The following is an 11,864-nucleotide window of genomic DNA, read 5'->3' as shown; positions in this document are numbered from 1 at the left end:
GAGCTTAGGAAGCACTAATTATTTTTTTTTTTATTAAGGAATCCTTTGCTTTTTATTTTGTTCCAGCCATCTTTTCTTGGTAATGGCAGTTTGCAGGAAGTTTGAACTCCTCATGGTATAAGGGTGAATACATTCAACTTCAGATGGTGAACTTCTAATAGATAATGACTTTCTGAAACATATTTTCATGGTGTCAGTGTGAAATCAATGACAGTATAAAAAAACCTGTCATTGATTACTAATTCTGAGACTACTGTATGTATTTTCCTAATATGAAAATTAACTCTTAACAAAATAATAAATGTATATTTCTGGATTACTGAGTCATCTTTTTTCTTTTTTTTTTTTAGAATATTTCATTTACTCAACTGGATAGGTTTACTCAACCATAAGTTATGTTTGACTGGATATGCCCTTAGTATATTTTCGGTTTTTTCCTCTGCTTTCTACAGTCACAGTTTTAATTTAGGCTCAATGTTCTCTCTTTTTAAAGATTTATTTATTATGTATACAATGCTCTGTCTGCATGTACACCTGCACAACAGAAGAGGGCACCAGATCTCATTATAGATAGTTGTGAGCCACCGTGTGGTTCCTGGGAATTGAACTCAGGACCTTTGGAAGAGTAGCCAGTGCTCTTAACTTCTGAGCCATCTCTCCAGCCCCCCCCCCCCCATATGTTCTTTTACCACCACTCCCTGACATAACATTGTGATAAAGCACACCAGACTTGTTTCTGTCGTTAGGACATATAGTATTAGAGACCTATTGTTTTCTACAAATTTACTTTGCTCTTATATTCATATCAGGTTTATTATAAGACAACCAAGAACAAGGGAACATAAGGAAACTCAAATAGACGGGTTCTTTTGTTATTTTGTTTTTTCCTCTGTTTTTGTGTTTTAATTTTTCCAATTCTATCTTCAGATCCTGAGATGTTTTGTTGATTTCCTTCACCTGTCTGACTGTATTCCTCTGTTTTTCTTTCAATTCCTTCACCTGTTTGTTCGAACATTCCTGTTTCTTTTATTTCCTTCAGTGATTTAATTATTTCCTCTCTAAAGGCTACAAACTGTTTGGCTGCATCTTCCTGTATTTCTTTACAGATGGCCATAATCTGTTTGACTTTATCTTCCTTTATTTCCTTGCCTATTTTATTTGTTTCCTCCATTATCCTCTTCATAAGCATATACATAAGGTCATCTTCTTGAATTTCACTTTATGATAGGGTGTCCATGGCTAGTTGCCCCTGGGTAACTGGGTTCTGGAGATGCCATATTGCTTTGGCTTTTGTTGGTTGTGTTTTTGTGCTGGCCCCTATCCTCCCCATCTGGCTGTCTCAAGTGTTGTCTGTTAATTTCTGGTGCCTGTTGGGTCCTGGGGTGGGGAGAATCCCCTTGGCAGAGTTCTGAAGGAGATCTTTTCAGCTTTTTGGGTATGGTCACTGAATGGCCAGTGCTTCTCAGGGAATTGCCACAGCTCACCTCAGGTATATGGTGGTCGCTGGTAGTCAGAAGGGCTCTCCTCTCACCAGAAGAGGTCCTGGAGACAGCTGCCCTACTGCTGGGTTTCTTGCTCTGAATTAAGTGAGCCTCTAACTGCTGCTCTTACACTGTGTTTGCTGGGCACAGCCCTCTTGAAAAAACCAGGGAACCCAGTGGTTTGGTCAGTTTCCCTAGGGAGACAGGTTGCACTTTGGAGCAGTGTCTGGGGGCTGATCCCCTGGATCCCAGGCTTCTGTAGGTCTGAGGTTAGAGCTCTGTGCCCAAGTACCCAAGTGGTAATCAGTAGCAGGTGAGAGAGGCACACAGGGCTAGAGCTTGGAGCCTGCGAGAACCCAGGAACTTTTCCGGAGATTAGCTGTGTGTCCTAAGGTCAGACCTGATATTTCCCTCACTGTGGGATTTCCATAAACACCAGCCTATGGTGTTTGGGGGTTCACAGTTCAGTCTGGGATGGTGATCAGAGTACTCAGGCGTGTGGCTCTGGACTTGGGATGGAATGCCTGCCAGGACACGGGAACTCTTCCGGGGTTTAGCTGTATGACCTGAACCTGATTGCTTCCCACACCACTGGGTTTCCTCTCACCTATGAAATACGGTTGCTGGTGTTTTAGGGCTCAGAGTTTGGTCTGTTGGTCACTGTGCAGTCACTGCTGTCCTGCTTGTTAGAAACAGCGTCCTCTTAGGCGCTGCCATCTTGGATGCCCCCCCCCCCCCCGCTCTGAACTGTTGTTTTGTTTTTTAAGTCAAGGTCTCTGTGAAGCTCTTGTTAGCCTGATTTCAACTTGGAATGATCCTCCTTCAGTCTTTGCCTGCTTAGTGCTCAGATTACACCATGGTGGTCTGGTTAAAAAATTCACTTACAAAGTATTGGAGATACAGTATTGGATTACAGTCTTTCCACACTCTTTCCAAATTAAAGCCCATTCAAATTCCTTCTTAACAACAAACAACAAATAATCCCTGTAACTTTTACATACAGCAACATGTCAGAATCAGATTGTGAAAGAGAAAATCCAAAATAAGTTTGATCATTTTCAGATTAATGTACAGGATTTGGATTAGAATTCGAGAAATACTATGGAAAATAAAACATACCTAAAGTAACCCCTCATTGATTACTGTTGATAAAACATGTACATTTTTGATAAACAGAAAGCAGCATTAAAAAAAACTTTCTAATGAACTTGAGAAATGTCTCTGAACAGAAGTCCCTTACAAGAAAGACAGGCTGCTCTTGCTGAGGGCCTGGGTTCAGTAATCAGCAACCACATGGTAGCTCATAACCACCTCTAACTCCAGATCCAGGAGATCCTATTCCTTAGGGCGCACAGACATACATGCAGGCAATACATACACAAGCAGAACAGGATACTGTCTGGGCGTGGTGCTAGCCTTTAATCCCAGCACTCTTGAGGAGGCAGAGGCAGGTAGATCTTTGTGCGTTGGAGGCCAGCCTGGTCTACAAAGCAAGTCTGGAAAGGCAAGGATACATAGAAAAACCCTGTCTCGAAAACACCAAAACAAAAAACAAGACAGCCCTCCCCCAAAACAAAAAACAACCCTCCCAAAACAAAACAATAACAAAAACAAGTAATGGCTTGGGGAGGGGCAAAATTGTTGGTGATAAGGTTGGTATGGAATTGGTGTCCATAGATCCTAGTGAGCATTTGTGTGAATGTGCTGCGAGGCAGTGTGTCAATTGTGTCTGTGTGGTGTATGCACGAGTGTATGAATAATTAGAAAAAAAAGTCGGGGTGTGGTGTTACACTCCTTTAATACCAGCATTTGCAGGCAGAAACCGGAGGATCTCTGAGAGTTAGAGGCCAGCCTGCTCTACTCAAGCTCGTACCAGAACAGCCAGGGTTAAGCAGAGTAACCATGTCTCGAAAACAAACACACAAACAAAACAACAAGAAAGAAGACAAACTCTCCAATGTCAGATCACTTCAGCCAATCCAATAAAAAATCACTTTGCGTCCTTAGCTTTACTAGAAAGGAACAAAAAAATAAACGAAATTCAAGGACCCCCCAGGGTGCCGACGATCATAGTAAAAATAACGTCTGAAGATTCTGGGAAAAAACTCAGTCACGGACGAGGGATTGCGAGGTTGTTTTATCTGTTTGAATTTTGGACACAGAAGCACTTCCTTCTCAGGGAATCCTGGGAATTGTAGTTGCGAAGCCGCAGTGGTCGCAAATTTGTTTAGCATTTGGTGGACGGCGAGCCCTTGGGTCCAATTCAGTGTTCTGCATCCTCATAGGTCCCGTCTAGTTCGCCAATTACCGAGTCGGTTTGTAAGTATCCCTTCGCTGATTGGGTATCTTGAGCTCACCCTCAGCCAATGGGACAATAAAAGCAGCAGAGGTGACAGAAGCCCACGGATCGTCCGCCGCCGGTGCCTGAGCCTGTGGTTCTTGGAGTCGTGCCGAGGCTCGGGGTCGCCGCGCCGCCGGTCGTCCGCCTTCGTGGGTGTGGCTCTGATGCTGCGGCGGGCTCCGGACGCCCGGAGCTCTGGAAGGTACGGGGCCAGGCCGGGGGTCGGCCGCCGCTCCGCGGGCCGCTGCCGCTCCCGCCTCCCGCCAGCATCCCGCGGGTCGTCTCGGCCGGCTCCGGACGCTCGCAGTTCTCCGCGCCGTGGACTTTGACCAGCCCGCCCGCCCGCCTTACGGGTAGCGGGTGCAGCCTGCCTTTTTGCTTTAGCTCTGTGTCTTGGCGTTCATCCTGTAAATCCCGTACATCTGCGCGCAGGCCTTCACTCAAGGGAAACCCCTGTCCGCAGGTGGGGGGAATTTGTGCAGTTAGCGGCTCCTTTGGTGATACTATCTCTCCAGCGCTTGCAGTAGAAGTCCACACTGGTTCATTTGTTCTGTGCTTGCTTGATAATTGCGAGAATTTTTACTGTCTTGCGTTCTTATTTCCTTTCACTCTGATACCGCTCAAGACTGTTATGTGAAGAAACGGAGGCTTGGAGGAGGTAACTCAATTCGCGAAGAGTTAGTGTCAATCGAAAGGAGAAGCCAGGTCGGATCTCAGTGGTGGTTGCTTTTCTGCCTCACTTAAGGACTTAGGCTATGCGTGTACCCGCCGCAGCTGTTAGCACGTGAGAGCTAAATACTTCTATGAAGTAAGTGATGATTCTTGGCCGCAAGAATCACCTTTCCGACTTGTGCCCATACGCAGATGTCTCACGTGTCTTTTAACTCCGTGCTAAGACTGCCTCCGTGCTGTGACAGCAGCATAGTCCTTATCTGGAAGGTGGTCGGACTTGGCAGATTCCCAGACCCTATTTGCACCCACTGAGCTTGAACTTGCTTTTTAACAAAATCCCTTAGGTGATCGCAGTGCTCATTGAGGTTTGAGGAGGCTGTGTTTGCCCAGATAGAACCAAGGTAGAGAGAAAATAAGTCTGGGTTGTAATAGTGAATGCCTTTAGTCCCAGCGTTGAGAGGGAGGGTGTTATTGACAGGCAGAACTCTGTTAATTTCAGATCAGTCTCGGCTACATAGCTCAGCCAGAGATAAGTAAGGAGAAGAAGTAAAGGCATATATTTTATGCAATTGTGCTCTAGGAAGAATCAGATACAGAAAGACAGTTTTTTTTTTACACGGTTTTGTTATTTGCAAGACTGATTATTCATTTTTTGAAAAGAAAACAACAACAACAACAACTGTCTCTTGACAGTTTTAACCTAGCAGCCCCAAATGTTAAAAATAGACATCAGTATTTACTCTTTCAAAATAGTCTTGTAAGACATCAGGCTTTAGAAGTAAAAGAGCAAACTAAGACAAAAGAAATGTTAATTTACGGCTGCTGATTAAGTCAAATTAAAAGAACCTTCCATTTACTCACGCAGTTTGCTGCAGTCTAGTCTCCCAATGTAAGCCCCCTCCCTTTTTTCCATTTGTTATGAAGACCCTCCAGTTAGTTTCTTTGGAAGGAAGGGGTAGAGTTACTACAGCTCCCAGCTTTTCCGGTTTACTCATTTGGTTATTTGATAATAAAGCCGAAACAAGCCGCTGGATTCACATATCCCAATTCTCAAGAATTAAAAACAGTGTCTTACAGAGTTTTAGTTTTCACGGTTTCTTAAACTTTTTTTAAAAAATTATTTTTATTTTCTGTGATTTGAGTGTTTTGCCTGCATATATGCCTGCACACTGTGTGTATGCTTGGTGCTGGAAGAGAGCATTGTTTCCTGGAACTGGAGTTAGAGTTGTAAGCTGCCTTCTGGGTGCCGGGAATTTAACTTTGGTTTTCTGGAAGAGCAGCCAGGTTCTTAACTACCCAGCCACCTCTTTAGCCCCACTTGCAGTGCTTTGTTCAGAGGTAATCCTATATATATCAGTATAAAGTTGCAGGCTCCTGTTTTCACCAGAAACCATTTGATGTGCGTAGATCTTGGGTCTTGCCTCCAAAAAGACCTACTATTGTTTTGGATAGGTCCAAGAAAGTTTGACTGAGGCTGTGCAGGTCCATGCTTCTTGACATCAGTGCTTTTGATGGAAATACAACCAGCTAACAAATGGACAAACATTTGTGTTTGCGATAATGTGGTATTCATTATAAAAAGGGAAGGATTTGGTGTTGGTTTTAACTTTCATTGTGGTTCATTAGCTACTGTAGATTTGCTCAGATCAGCATTTCAAGTTATTTAAAATTATTGTTCCGCCTTATGTGTGCTGTGTGCTTGTTTGGGCATATGTGCACTTGTGTCTGTGTGTCTATATCTGTATCCCTGTAGAGGTTGGAGGTCAAGTTTGAGCATCTTCTTCCATCTCTTACCATCTTATTTTTTGAGACAAAGTCTTTGGCTGAACCTAGAGGAGCAAAACTGGCTGATGTGAGTTCCAGGGCTCTCCCTGTCTCTGTAACCCCAGCACTGGAATTGCCAGATGTGTGCCACTGTGCTTGGTTTTGTTGTTGTTGTTTGTTTTCTTTTGTTTTAGACTGGTTCTTGGGATTCAAATTCAGGTTCCTGTGCTTGCTCAGTCAGCACTTTACCCACTGAATCGTCTTCCCAGCTGTGTGTGTGTGTGTAAGTGGGTGTGTTCATGTGTGATTGAGGTGCATGTGCATACCCGTGCACATATGTGGAGGCCAAAGGTTGACATCAGGTGTCTTCCTCTGTCTGTTCCCACTTTAGTTTTTGAGACAGGGTCTGTCAGTGAGCCTCCAGGGATCCACCTGTACACCTTCCTAGCTGGGACCACAGTCATGGACCACTGCATCCAGCATCTTTGTTGGTGTTGGGAGTGCAAACTCAGTTTTCGTGCTTGCACAGCAGAGACTTTATTAACTGACCTATCTCTCCAGCCCTAAAATTAATTTTTTGTGTGACACAATGAATTACTTGCTTTTTTACTTTAGAATACAAAGTAGTGGATTTCATGATGGCATCTTCATACATATGTGTCATTATATATTGCTCTCATTCATTCCCATTCCTCTGTTTATTTTTTAGTCTGCTAAATTCAGAGTAAAGTGTAGACTGAATCCTACAACAATCACTTATAACTATGTTTTCAGCCTGTGTAGGTAAATATTTCCATCAAACAATTTAAATTAGCTTGATAATTAACACAAAACTATAAAGTATAGTCAGTACATAAATTGGGCTTCAAGTTCTAATTTTTAAAAGTTTTATTTTTAATTACATGTGTGTGGTGGGTATGTGCACATGAGTGCAAGTGTCTGTAGGAGCCAAAAGAAGGTATCCGATACCCTCCAACTGGAGTTACAGTTGGTGGTGAATTATTAAACCTGTGTGTTTAGAGCTGAACTTGGGTCCTCTGCAAGAGCAGCTAGTGCTCTTAACCACTCAGCCATCTCTTCATCCCTATGTTGTACCTTTTGAGCCAGGCAGTGGCAAACCCTGTTATCCTATCACTCAGAAACAGAGGAAAGAAGCATGTGTGTCCATGTTGGCCCCCACCCCTCTGCCTCCTGTTCCCTTTTAGTGTGTGTATATGTGGCACTGGAGAGTGAACCTAGGGCCTTGCAGATGCTGGGCAAGAACACTTTCATCCCCAGGCCTGTCTCCATCTTCCTAAACCCAACATAACTCAATAAAATCATCTATTTTGACAGGCAAGGTCATGTACTCCTATAATCTCAGCATTTGGGGAGCGTTAGCAGGAGGATTCTGACAAGTTTGAGACTGTGCAGCAAGACATTGTCTCAAAGATAAAATAAAAATTGGTTATGTGAACTCATTAGTCTGCTGAAACATTCAAAAAGATTCGGGCCACATAGATAGAAAGAGGTGTCTGTAACCTAATACCTTCAAGATATTAAAATAAAATGAACTTTTGCATTGACTCTCTGCCCTGAAGTTTTACATAAAACCTGTAATTTGGAGGGCACATGCGAATTACATGCCTTGTTTAAAAGCTGTGGTGGCCGTGTCACTTGAGCACAGCTTTGCTTGTTTTCATTTTTGAGTTTTTGTCATTGTCTGATATTCCTGATTATTCCCTAGTTTGAGCCCGTATCACTAGAGTTTGAAGATTGGAAGTTTTAAGATATTTTCACTGAAGGCCATCCCAGAGGAACAGCAAGATTATGTATAACATTTAAGGGAGAATCTCCATTGAATAGTTATCCAAGGATGACAGATAAAAACAGAATTCTACAGTCTCAAGGCCTGGGTTCTGTGAAAAAGCCACTGTTTGTAGTGTCTGTTTTTGTTGTGGTGTGTGCGCACGCACGCATGCATGCATGTAAGGGTATGTGTGTGAGTTAACATGCATTTATTTTACTGTCTGTATGTTTATATATATATTGGTGCACACATGCCACAGGGTGCCAACCGTTGAATTCAGAGGACAAGTTAGGGAGTAGGTTCTCTTGTTCCACTGTTTGGGTTCCAGAAATAGAACTTAGTTATCAGGTTTGGCTGCAAGTGCTTTCTACCTACTGAGCCATCTTGTGCATGTTTTTGGGTTCTGACACAGGAACTGTAGCAAAGGCTGACATGAAACTTGCTGTGTGGTAGGGTGACTCTGAACTGCTCCATACTGCCTCTCATCTCTAAAGTGCAGGGATTACAGGCATATCTACCATGCATAGCTTAGTATTTGGTTCTTCCTATAGGTTTGTTGAGACTTGTACCATTAACAGCGTAAAAACTGTGGGTATGCTGCTGTTTCTAAGCAGGGTTATTCAGATGCTGATAGAGGCACCTAAGTGACCACAAAATCCTAAACTTGGTAGTTCATCCATGTATTCAGTCCAGTCTTTTCTTTTATTCTGACTTCTAGAATGGCAAAAGTAGCCATAATACTTTGATTTTTAAGGTAATTCCTTGATAAATGCTATATTGTTATAAATATTTTCTTTGAGTTCTTTGAATTTACTTGGAGATGAAAAAATATTAATGTATTTTAGCTGAGTGGAGGTGGCGCATGCCTTTGATTCCAGCACTCAGGAAGCAGAGAGACACAGATCTCTTGAGTTTAAGGCCAGAGCAAGTTTCTACAGAGCAAGTTTCGGGATAGCCAGGGTTATACAGAGAAACCTTGTCTTGAAAAACAAAAACAAAACCAAACAAAATATTAATGTATTTTATATGTATTTTTTTATTCTCAGTATGGTATGAGTTAAAGACCATTACTGGTTTTAAAATTACTAAGTAGTTACTCTAGCACTATTTATTGGATAATCTTACCATTTTCCTTTTTATCCTGTAACTGAAAACTGCCTTTTATTGAACATGTACCGTGTAGTAGGCATGGACTAACTTCTTTGTATGTGTTGTCATTTCATTGATTCATTGTGCTGTTTTGTAGCTTGAATTGTCAACTTTACAGATGTGGACACTCTACAAAGTGTAAGGAATTTCCCTGAAAGTATAGCTTTTTAGAAAAAGAGTTTATTAATGTACATGTATATATATATATGTGTGTGTGTGAGAGTGTATGCTACCTGTGTGTGGGTGCCTTTATAAGTTAGATAGGGCATTGGATGCTGTAGAGCTGAGGTTGCATACTGTTGTGAGCTCCCTGATGTGGGTGCTGGGAACTCGGGTCCTCTTTAAGAGCAGGAAGCACCCTTAACTGCTGAGCCATCTTTCTAGTCCCTTAAAGGCACAGTTTCTAAGTGGCCAAACCTAGGTCTGATGTTAACTGGGAGGTTTCTTGAGTTGAATGCATAAAGAACTTGGGAGATGTATCTTTTGAAGTACTGAGGCTAGAACCCAGGCCAGTGTTCTAATGATGACCCACATACCTAGTACTAGTGTTAGGAGCACCTTTCTGTGAGTCAGGCTCATGCTGTAAGCCAGGCAGACTGAGCTTTCTGTCTTAGCCTCTAGAGGCCCATGATCCCAGGCTCCTGCCTAGGAAATACTTTCTCTTTCTCCACAAGTACCACTGCCCTGATCTTTATCTTTCCATATCTCTACTTGTCTGGTTCTACTTTGTTGCCTATTTCCACAAAATAACTTTAGTAGTCTTTCTGGACTTTTAAGAATAGCTCTATACGTTTATGCATATTAACATCTGTGTGTTCTTCAGAATAAGGAATATAATACAAAGTGTAATTAGTTGAAGTTACTGATTTAAAATTTCTGCATTTACAAAATGTATTTCTTAATGTCTGTTTCTTTGGCTTTTATATGTCCTGCATACCAAGTTTTCTCAAAAGATCCGTTTCTTTAAGGCAGAGACTTGCTATGTAACCTAGGCCTTGAACTCATGAACTCATGATTCTCCTGCCTTACTGTAGCTTGTTACATTGACGTTATAGGTGTGACTTACCAAACCCAGATATGCCGGTTACTCCTATGGAGAAAAGATATGCTGGATTTAAAAGAAGGTTTGGAACGTAAAAAGACTTTAGAAACAGGAAATATTAGCAAATAACATTTCACCCCAATTCTGTATTTAGTACCCTGATGACTTGGAACAAATATTTAATTTCTCTGTGATTGTTGTACTGTCTGTATCACCTCAAATTCTGTTCCTTCTTTCTCTTGCTTTTCTGTTAGGCATTAGGAGATTGCACACATGGGAGATGGGTTTGTGGATTTATATTCAGTTCAGTTTCTCTGTGGTCTCCCAGAATGCTTGGTTGAGGCACAGATTGGACACCCAGGCGAGACTCTTGGCTTCTTGTCTCTTTCCTTTTCTTTCTTCCCTTCATTGGGATTGAACCCAGGAACTAAGTAAGGTGTGCAGGGCAGTGCTCTAACATTTAGCTATACCCTCAGGTCACTGAACAAAATTGTCATTGTAGACAGGATCTTAGTCACCCAGGTGGCCCTACCTCGAGATGGTCCTGCCTCTTTCTTCAAGAAACCTTGAAGAATGTGCCCATAGTGCTTGGCAAGGGCTTCTTTTGGTGCTCTCCTTTTCTGTAGGAGATTTTATCTTTTGTAGATACAGTTTACTATGCCTGTCCCCTCCCGCTCCCCACGGATGAGTAAGAAAAACCCAAGCTGTCAGCTCATTACTTTTCCTCGAGGCACTTGTTTTAAGCCTAGAAATGTTCTAGGAGGGAAGAAATTCTCCAGTGTTACTGTTTGGAAAGGAGAGCGAAGGTTACAAAGTTGTATATAAAGACTTTGATTATTAGAACCTTAGTGTTAAAAATACCTATTTCTACCCTGCACAGATGTAGCCCATGGCAGCTCAGTATCCATGTGGGTTCCCTAGTAAGGGGAACAGGGACTGTCTCTGAGGTGAACTCAGTGGCTGGCTCTTTGATCACCTCTCCCTGACGTGGGGAGCAGCCTAACCAGGCCACAGAGGAAGACAATGCAGCCAGGCCTGATGAGACCTAATAGGCTAGGGTCAGATGGAAGGGGAGGAGGACCTCCCCTATCAGTGGACTTGGAGAGGGACATGGGAGGAGATGAGGGAGGGAGGGTGGGATTGGGGGAATGAGGGAGAGGGCTATAGCTGGGATATAAAGTGAATAAACTGTAATTCATATAAAAAAATAAAAATTAAAAATAAAACCAAAAATACCTATTTCTAAATGGGATTTATTGGAATTTTGATGATGATATATGCTCTTTTCTACATATAAATAATTTGGTTTCTTCAGCTTATGTTCATTTCACTTTTTACAAGCTCTGGAATTGCCAGTTCTTATTTGTGTGTGTGTGTGTGTGTGTGTGTGATTTGGATTCATCTGCTTTTTTCTAAAGATATTATAATGCAGTTACTTTAAAAACACCGTAGCTGGGCATAGTTGGTGCATGCTTTTAATCCTAGTTTTTGAGAAGTAGAGGCAGGAAGATCAGGAATACAAGGACAACATCAGCAACATAATGAGTGAGGCCAGAATGGACTATGTGAGACCCTGTCTCAGTAAGTAAATAAATAAATCCTTGTCTACCTTGGCAGCTTTTGTCT

The 11,864-nt window shown here is 42.3% G+C and overlaps 1 protein-coding gene across 2 annotated transcripts in view; it reads left to right on the top strand.

Moving 5' to 3' along the window:
• The first annotated feature begins 3,885 nt into the window (after window positions 1-3,885).
• Armc1 (armadillo repeat containing 1) overlaps window positions 3,886-11,864 on the top strand; it is a 33,122-nt gene continuing 25,143 nt past the window's right edge. The window contains exon 1 of one of the 2 annotated variants that reach the window (XM_021658891.2): window positions 3,886-4,024. The gene's annotated coding sequence lies outside the window, so the exon portion shown is untranslated. Of the gene's footprint in view, window positions 4,025-4,166; window positions 4,286-11,864 lie in introns of those variants that run through there. The other variant, XM_060385740.1, reaches the window with a different exon arrangement.

This window comes from Meriones unguiculatus, chromosome 6 (assembly GCF_030254825.1).
Source record: "Meriones unguiculatus strain TT.TT164.6M chromosome 6, Bangor_MerUng_6.1, whole genome shotgun sequence".
Classification (NCBI taxonomy): domain Eukaryota; kingdom Metazoa; phylum Chordata; class Mammalia; order Rodentia; family Muridae; genus Meriones; species Meriones unguiculatus.
Note: the sequence above shows the minus strand (reverse complement) of the source record. Positions and strands in the feature narration are given on the sequence as shown.